The sequence below is a fragment of the Schistocerca gregaria genome, unplaced genomic scaffold, assembly GCF_023897955.1.
Source record: "Schistocerca gregaria isolate iqSchGreg1 unplaced genomic scaffold, iqSchGreg1.2 ptg001643l, whole genome shotgun sequence".
Lineage (NCBI taxonomy): Eukaryota > Metazoa > Arthropoda > Insecta > Orthoptera > Acrididae > Schistocerca > Schistocerca gregaria.
In genome coordinates this window covers 5,001-12,500 of record NW_026062912.1, presented here as the reverse complement: position 1 = coordinate 12,500, position 7,500 = coordinate 5,001, and the positions used below count along the sequence as shown (strand labels likewise).

The window sequence follows — 7,500 nt, the reverse complement described above, 5'->3', positions numbered from 1 at the left end:
TCAGCGGGTAGTCTCGCCTGCTCTGAGGTCGTTGTACGAGGTGTCGCACGCCACACCGCCAGCCGGCTGTGCACGCTACCGAGAAAGTACCGGTATGCGAACCGCCAGGCGACGGGCGCGCATCGCACGTTTAAGGAGACGCGGCCGGCCACACAGGCGACCACGACACTCCCACGTCTCCGAAGCGGGACAAACGCCGCGCGCTTCAGTATACGTAGCCGACCCTCAGCCAGACGTGGCCCGGGAACGGAATCCATGGACCGCAATGTGCGTTCGAAACGTCGATGTTCATGTGTCCTGCAGTTCACATGTCGACGCGCAATTTGCTGCGTTCTTCATCGACCCACGAGCCGAGTGATCCACCGTCCTGGGTGATCTTTTCCTTTTCAGTCTCCCACTGTCTCTTTCAAGACAGTAGCATTTGCGGGACTGAGGCGTCTGACGGCCCCTGTTCCACTATTTTTTTTGTGTCCAACGGCCTCACAGCCGATGGGCGTCGTACGGCTCCACACCGGAGCGGACAGGCACTCGGGCGAACGTCATTCAAAACCGGCGCCAGGCGCCAGGTACCGCAGGCCAGCCGCTCCAGAGCTTCAGCGCTCGTACCACACAACAACAACACTTCCGCTAGTTTTGAGAGGCACGCGTGGTTCCGCACGCGGCGCACGGCCACTGCCGTACAGGTAGCGTGTTGCGCGACACGACACGCACATCGAAAGACATGCAGTCTAGTCGGTAATGATCCTTCCGCAGGTTCACCTACGGAAACCTTGTTACGACTTTTACTTCCTCTAAATGATCAAGTTTGGTCATCTTTCCGGTAGCATCGGCAACGACAGAGTCGATGCCGCGTACCAGTCCGAAGACCTCACTAAATCATTCAATCGGTAGTAGCGACGGGCGGTGTGTACAAAGGGCAGGGACGTAATCAACGCGAGCTTATGACTCGCGCTTACTGGGAATTCCTCGTTCATGGGGAACAATTGCAAGCCCCAATCCCTAGCACGAAGGAGGTTCAGCGGGTTACCCCGACCTTTCGGCCTAGGAAGACACGCTGATTCCTTCAGTGTAGCGCGCGTGCGGCCCAGAACATCTAAGGGCATCACAGACCTGTTATTGCTCAATCTCGTGCGGCTAGAAGCCGCCTGTCCCTCTAAGAAGAAAAGTAATCGCTGACAGCACGAAGGATGTCACGCGACTAGTTAGCAGGCTAGAGTCTCGTTCGTTATCGGAATTAACCAGACAAATCGCTCCACCAACTAAGAACGGCCATGCACCACCACCCACCGAATCAAGAAAGAGCTATCAATCTGTCAATCCTTCCGGTGTCCGGGCCTGGTGAGGTTTCCCGTGTTGAGTCAAATTAAGCCGCAGGCTCCACTCCTGGTGGTGCCCTTCCGTCAATTCCTTTAAGTTTCAGCTTTGCAACCATACTTCCCCCGGAACCCAAAAGCTTTGGTTTCCCGGAGGCTGCCCGCCGAGTCATCGGAGGAACTGCGGCGGATCGCTGGCTGGCATCGTTTATGGTTAGAACTAGGGCGGTATCTGATCGCCTTCGAACCTCTAACTTTCGTTCTTGATTAATGAAAACATACTTGGCAAATGCTTTCGCTTCTGTTCGTCTTGCGACGATCCAAGAATTTCACCTCTAACGTCGCAATACGAATGCCCCCGCCTGTCCCTATTAATCATTACCTCGGGTTCCGAAAACCAACAAAATAGAACCGAGGTCCTATTCCATTATTCCATGCACACAGTATTCAGGCGGGCTTGCCTGCTTTAAGCACTCTAATTTGTTCAAAGTAAACGTGCCGGCCCACCGAGACACTCAACAAAGAGCACCCTGGTAGGATTTAAACGGGGTCCGCCTCGGGACGCGAAAGCACCCCTTCGGCTCGCCCCACCGGCAGGACGTCCCACGATACATGCCAGTTAAACACCGACGGGCGGTGAACCAACAGCGTGGGACACAAATCCAACTACGAGCTTTTTAACCGCAACAACTTTAATATACGCTATTGGAGCTGGAATTACCGCGGCTGCTGGCACCAGACTTGCCCTCCAATAGATACTCGTTAAAGGATTTAAAGTGTACTCATTCCGATTACGGGGCCTCGGATGAGTCCCGTATCGTTATTTTTCGTCACTACCTCCCCGTGCCGGGAGTGGGTAATTTGCGCGCCTGCTGCCTTCCTTGGATGTGGTAGCCGTTTCTCAGGCTCCCTCTCCGGAATCGAACCCTGATTCCCCGTTACCCGTTACAACCATGGTAGGCGCAGAACCTACCATCGACAGTTGATAAGGCAGACATTTGAAAGATGCGTCGCCGGTACGAGGACCGTGCGATCAGCCCAAAGTTATTCAGAGTCACCAAGGCAAACGGACCAGACAAGCCAATCCGATTGGTTTTGATCTAATAAAAGCGTCCCTTCCATCTCTGGTCGGGACTCTGTTTGCATGTATTAGCTCTAGAATTACCACAGTTATCCAAGTAACGTGGGTACGATCTAAGGAACCATAACTGATTTAATGAGCCATTCGCGGTTTCACCTTAATGCGGCTTGTACTGAGACATGCATGGCTTAATCTTTGAGACAAGCATATGACTACTGGCAGGATCAACCAGGGAGCTGCGTCAACTAGAGCTGAGCAGCCGGCCGCCCGGGAGTGTGTCCCGGGGGCCCGCGCGAACACGCAAGCGTCCGCTCAATTATTCTGCAAACAGGAGGAGGCCGAGCTCCCCTGCACGATACACCTCGAAACCCTCTCAGGTCCCGGCGGCGCGCAGCGCCGTCCTAGGTACTTGGTCGGTTTCGAGAGAGGCGCAATCGCCCGGAGTTAGGCGAGTAGACGGTTTTAGTGCGAACACCCTTGCTCCCAACTGAGCTTGCCGCTGCCGACAGAGGCCCGGGAGCGTGCTGTCGTGGCATTGCCGGCGGGAGACAACACGCGCCACCTATGGTGACCGGCAGCTCCAACGCCAGCGCCACACAAGGGCAAAGCCCCACTTGGGTGCAGAAGCGAACTCTCCCAGCACAGCGCACGCGCCAACACGTCCGCACAACTGCGATACAAACCACCTGCGAGAACCGCTGGGGCGACCGAGCAGCAGACGGCGTCGCGGCGCCGAGTGCCAGGCGGCGGCGCATCCTCAACGCACACAGTCCTCAATCAGACCAGCACACTGCAGATGTCCACCGCGCTTCGCACCGGGCTCGGCTGAACCAACTTTGGCCGCCAGGCGCCGCGTGCAGGGTGCGCCGCAGCGTAGCTGCGCCGCCTGCCGGGCCCGTCGGCTGGCGCTCCTGCCACTCGGCGCCCCCCACCAGCCGCCTGTTGCGCGTGCGCCCACGCAGCGCGCGGCCAACACGCCGGGCGGCCCCCCTTCACCGGCCGGGAACAGTCCCACCAAGCCACCGCCGCGTATCGCTTCATACCCACATGGGCCTAGTCACGCGTGTGGATGTGGCGGGTACCGCTGAAACAACCGGTTAATAGCTGTACCGATCGTCGCCATCACAGATTCACCTCCAGCGTGAACAACCGCTCAACAACGGATTTCCAGTTCATTTGCGTATCTTGGGCAGTAAACGTAGATGTCCACCTACATTTGCGAATTCAACAATTCTTGCATGCCAGGATGTCATGTGTCACGACACGCTACATCAGACCACATACACACTGCGACATGTGCAGAAGAGAACACGTGGAAGGTGGCCCGCGCACGTATGCGATGTACCTTCCGCGATCCACTGTCAACCGGCATCTGCGGCATGTCCCAGATATGGAACGCGGTCCACCAGGGTAGCACTTTGTGTGAGGCAATACGACAAAGTCGGAATACACGCGTCACTACATCAGACGGCTCACGCTGACCTGACCTGACCTGACTCACCGCACCACCACCCCCAGCGACCCAGGGTGACATACAATGCGTTCGTACGTTCCTCCCACACGCCTCTACGGCGTACCACAGTGCAACCTAGCTGTTATTGGGAGACGAGACAAGTAGCATCAAGCACAACATATGGAAATTGAGATTCGACACCGTTGGGCACAGCCAGCGTACGGTCACACGTATCACACTACTTCACTCTGTACGTAACGACCGATGATCGGTACAGCGTGTGGGTTACGCGTACGACATCAGCGGACAATGGACACAGACCATACCACGACGTACACTGAGGGCGTCGACATCTGAATGCAACTGAACAGCTGCGAGGCTCATTTAACACTCAAACGCCAGACCGACCAGCTTGAGAGGACAGAGACACAAAGAGGGGGACAGAGGGGGACAGAGGGGGGGGAGGGGGGGGGGTCGGCGATATAGTCCTATTGCAGTACAATTGACAGTGGATAGCAGGAATATGTGGAAAGTAAGCAACACTCGCAAGACATCTACATGAGGATAACAACGACACCAGAGATTCCGAGCAGTGAACTATGTTAGGCAAAGGGACAACGTGGGTTAGGTTAAGGGACAACGTGGGTTAGGTTAAGGGACAACGTGGGTTAGGTTAAGGGACAACGTGGGTTAGGTTAAGGGACAACGTGGGTTAGGTTAAGGGACAACGTGGGTTAGGTTAAGGGACAACGTGGGTTAGGTTAAGGGACAACGTGGGTTAGGTTAAGGGACAACGTGGGTTAGGTTAAGGGACAACGTGGGTTAGGTTAAGGGACAACGTGGGTTAGGTTAAGGGACAACGTGGGTTAGGTTAAGGGACAACGTGGGTTAGGTTAAGGGACAACGTGGGTTAGGTTAAGGGACAACGTGGGTTAGGTTAAGGGACAACGTGGGTTAGGTTAAGGGACAACGTGGGTTAGGTTAAGGGACAACGTGGGTTAGGTTAAGGGACAACGTGGGTTAGGTTAAGGGACAACGTGGGTTAGGTTAAGGGACAACGTGGGTTAGGTTAAGGGACAACGTGGGTTAGGTTAAGGGACAACGTGGGTTAGGTTAAGGGACAACGTCGGTTAGGTTAAGGGACAACGTCGGTTAGGTTAAGGGACAACGTCGGTTAGGTTAAGGGACAACGTCGGTTAGGTTAAGGGACAACGTCGGTTAGGTTAAGGGACAACGTCGGTTAGGTTAAGGGACAACGTCGGTTAGGTTAAGGGACAACGTGGGTTAGGTTAAGGGACAACGTGGGTTAGGTTAAGGGACAACTTGAGTTAGGTTAAGGGACAACTTGAGTTAGGTTAAGGGACAAATTGAGTTAGGTTAAGGGACAAATTGAGTTAGGTTAAGGGACAAATTGAGTTAGGTTAAGGGACAAATTGAGTTAGGTTAAGGGACAACTTGAGTTAGGTTAAGGGACAAATTGAGTTAGGTTAAGGGACAAATTGAGTTAGGTTAAGGGACAAATTGAGTTAGGTTAAGGGACAACTTGAGTTAGGTTAAGGGACAACTTGAGTTAGGTTAAGGGACAACTTGAGTTAGGTTAAGGGACAACTTGAGTTAGGTTAAGGGACAACTTGAGTTAGGTTAAGGGACAACTTGAGTTAGGTTAAGGGACAACTTGAGTTAGGTTAAGGGACAACTTGAGTTAGGTTAAGGGACAACTTGAGTTAGGTTAAGGGACAACTTGAGTTAGGTTAAGGGACAACTTGAGTTAGGTTAAGGGACAACTTGAGTTAGGTTAAGGGACAACTTGAGTTAGGTTAAGGGACAACTTGAGTTAGGTTAAGGGACAACTTGAGTTAGGTTAAGGGACAACTTGAGTTAGGTTAAGGGACAACTTGAGTTAGGTTAAGGGACAACTTGAGTTAGGTTAAGGGACAACTTGAGTTAGGTTAAGGGACAACTTGAGTTAGGTTAAGGGACAACTTGAGTTAGGTTAAGGGACAACGTGGGTTAGGTTAAGGGACAAATTGAGTTAGGTTAAGGGACAACTTGAGTTAGGTTAAGGGACAACTTGAGTTAGGTTAAGGGACAACTTGAGTTAGGTTAAGGGACAACTTGAGTTAGGTTAAGGGACAACTTGAGTTAGGTTAAGGGACAACTTGAGTTAGGTTAAGGGACAACTTGAGTTAGGTTAAGGGACAACTTGAGTTAGGTTAAGGGACAACTTGAGTTAGGTTAAGGGACAACTTGAGTTAGGTTAAGGGACAACTTGAGTTAGGTTAAGGGACAACTTGAGTTAGGTTAAGGGACAACTTGAGTTAGGTTAAGGGACAACTTGAGTTAGGTTAAGGGACAACTTGAGTTAGGTTAAGGGACAACTTGAGTTAGGTTAAGGGACAACTTGAGTTAGGTTAAGGGACAACTTGAGTTAGGTTAAGGGACAACTTGAGTTAGGTTAAGGGACAACTTGAGTTAGGTTAAGGGACAAATTGAGTTAGGTTAAGGGACAAATTGAGTTAGGTTAAGGGACAAATTGAGTTAGGTTAAGGGACAAATTGAGTTAGGTTAAGGGACAAATTGAGTTAGGTTAAGGGACAAATTGAGTTAGGTTAAGGGACAAATTGAGTTAGGTTAAGGGACAAATTGAGTTAGGTTAAGGGACAAATTGAGTTAGGTTAAGGGACAAATTGAGTTAGGTTAAGGGACAAATTGAGTTAGGTTAAGGGACAAATTGAGTTAGGTTAAGGGACAAATTGAGTTAGGTTAAGGGACAAATTGAGTTAGGTTAAGGGACAAATTGAGTTAGGTTAAGCGATAATCTGGTACAGCCACAGTTAGGTTAAGCGATAATCTGGTACAGCCACAGTTAGGTTAAGCGATAATCTGGTACAGCCACAGTTAGGTTAAGCGATAATCTGGTACAGCCACAGTTAGGTTAAGCGATAATCTGGTACAGCCACAGTTAGGTTAAGCGATAAACTGGTACAGCCACAGTTAGGTTAAGCGATAAACTGGTACAGCCACAGTTAGGTTAAGCGATAAACTGGTACAGCCACAGTTAGGTTAAGCGATAAACTGGTACAGCCACAGTTAGGTTAAGCGATAAACTGGTACAGCCACAGTTAGGTTAAGCGATAAACTGGTACAGCCACAGTTAGGTTAAGCGATAAACTGGTACAGCCACAGTTAGGTTAAGCGATAAACTGGTACAGCCACAGTTAGGTTAAGCGATAAACTGGTACAGCCACAGTTAGGTTAAGCGATAAACTGGTACAGCCACAGTTAGGTTAAGCGATAATCTGGTACAGCCACAGTTAGGTTAAGCGATAATCTGGTACAGCCACAGTTAGGTTAAGCGATAAACTGGTACAGCCACAGTTAGGTTAAGCGATAAACTGGTACAGCCACAGTTAGGTTAAGCGATAATCTGGTACAGCCACAGTTAGGTTAAGCGATAATCTGGTACAGCCACAGTTAGGTTAAGCGATAAACTGGTACAGCCACAGTTAGGTTAAGCGATAAACTGGTACAGCCACAGTTAGGTTAAGCGATAAACTGGTACAGCCACAGTTAGGTTAAGCGATAAACTGGTACAGCCACAGTTAGGTTAAGCGATAAACTGGTACAGCCACAGTTAGGTTAAGCGATAAACT

General features: G+C 50.9%; 3 non-coding genes across 3 annotated transcripts in view; all 3 read right to left on the bottom strand.

The window, feature by feature from the left end:
• The window catches only part of LOC126333809 (large subunit ribosomal RNA), a 4,230-nt gene extending 4,199 nt beyond the window's left edge, over positions 1–31 (bottom strand). Inside the window, exon 1 of the ribosomal RNA XR_007564365.1 lies at positions 1–31. This exon is cut by the window's left edge and continues 4,199 nt beyond it. This is a non-coding gene — a ribosomal RNA (large subunit ribosomal RNA).
• A 188-nt stretch (positions 32–219) lies between these two features.
• Positions 220–374, bottom strand: LOC126333806 (5.8S ribosomal RNA). Its single transcript, XR_007564362.1, has one exon. It is a non-coding gene; the product is annotated as a 5.8S ribosomal RNA (ribosomal RNA).
• A 362-nt stretch (positions 375–736) lies between these two features.
• Positions 737–2,629, bottom strand: LOC126333807 (small subunit ribosomal RNA). Its single transcript, XR_007564363.1, has one exon. It is a non-coding gene; the product is annotated as a small subunit ribosomal RNA (ribosomal RNA).
• Positions 2,630–7,500: the final 4,871 nt, after the last annotated feature.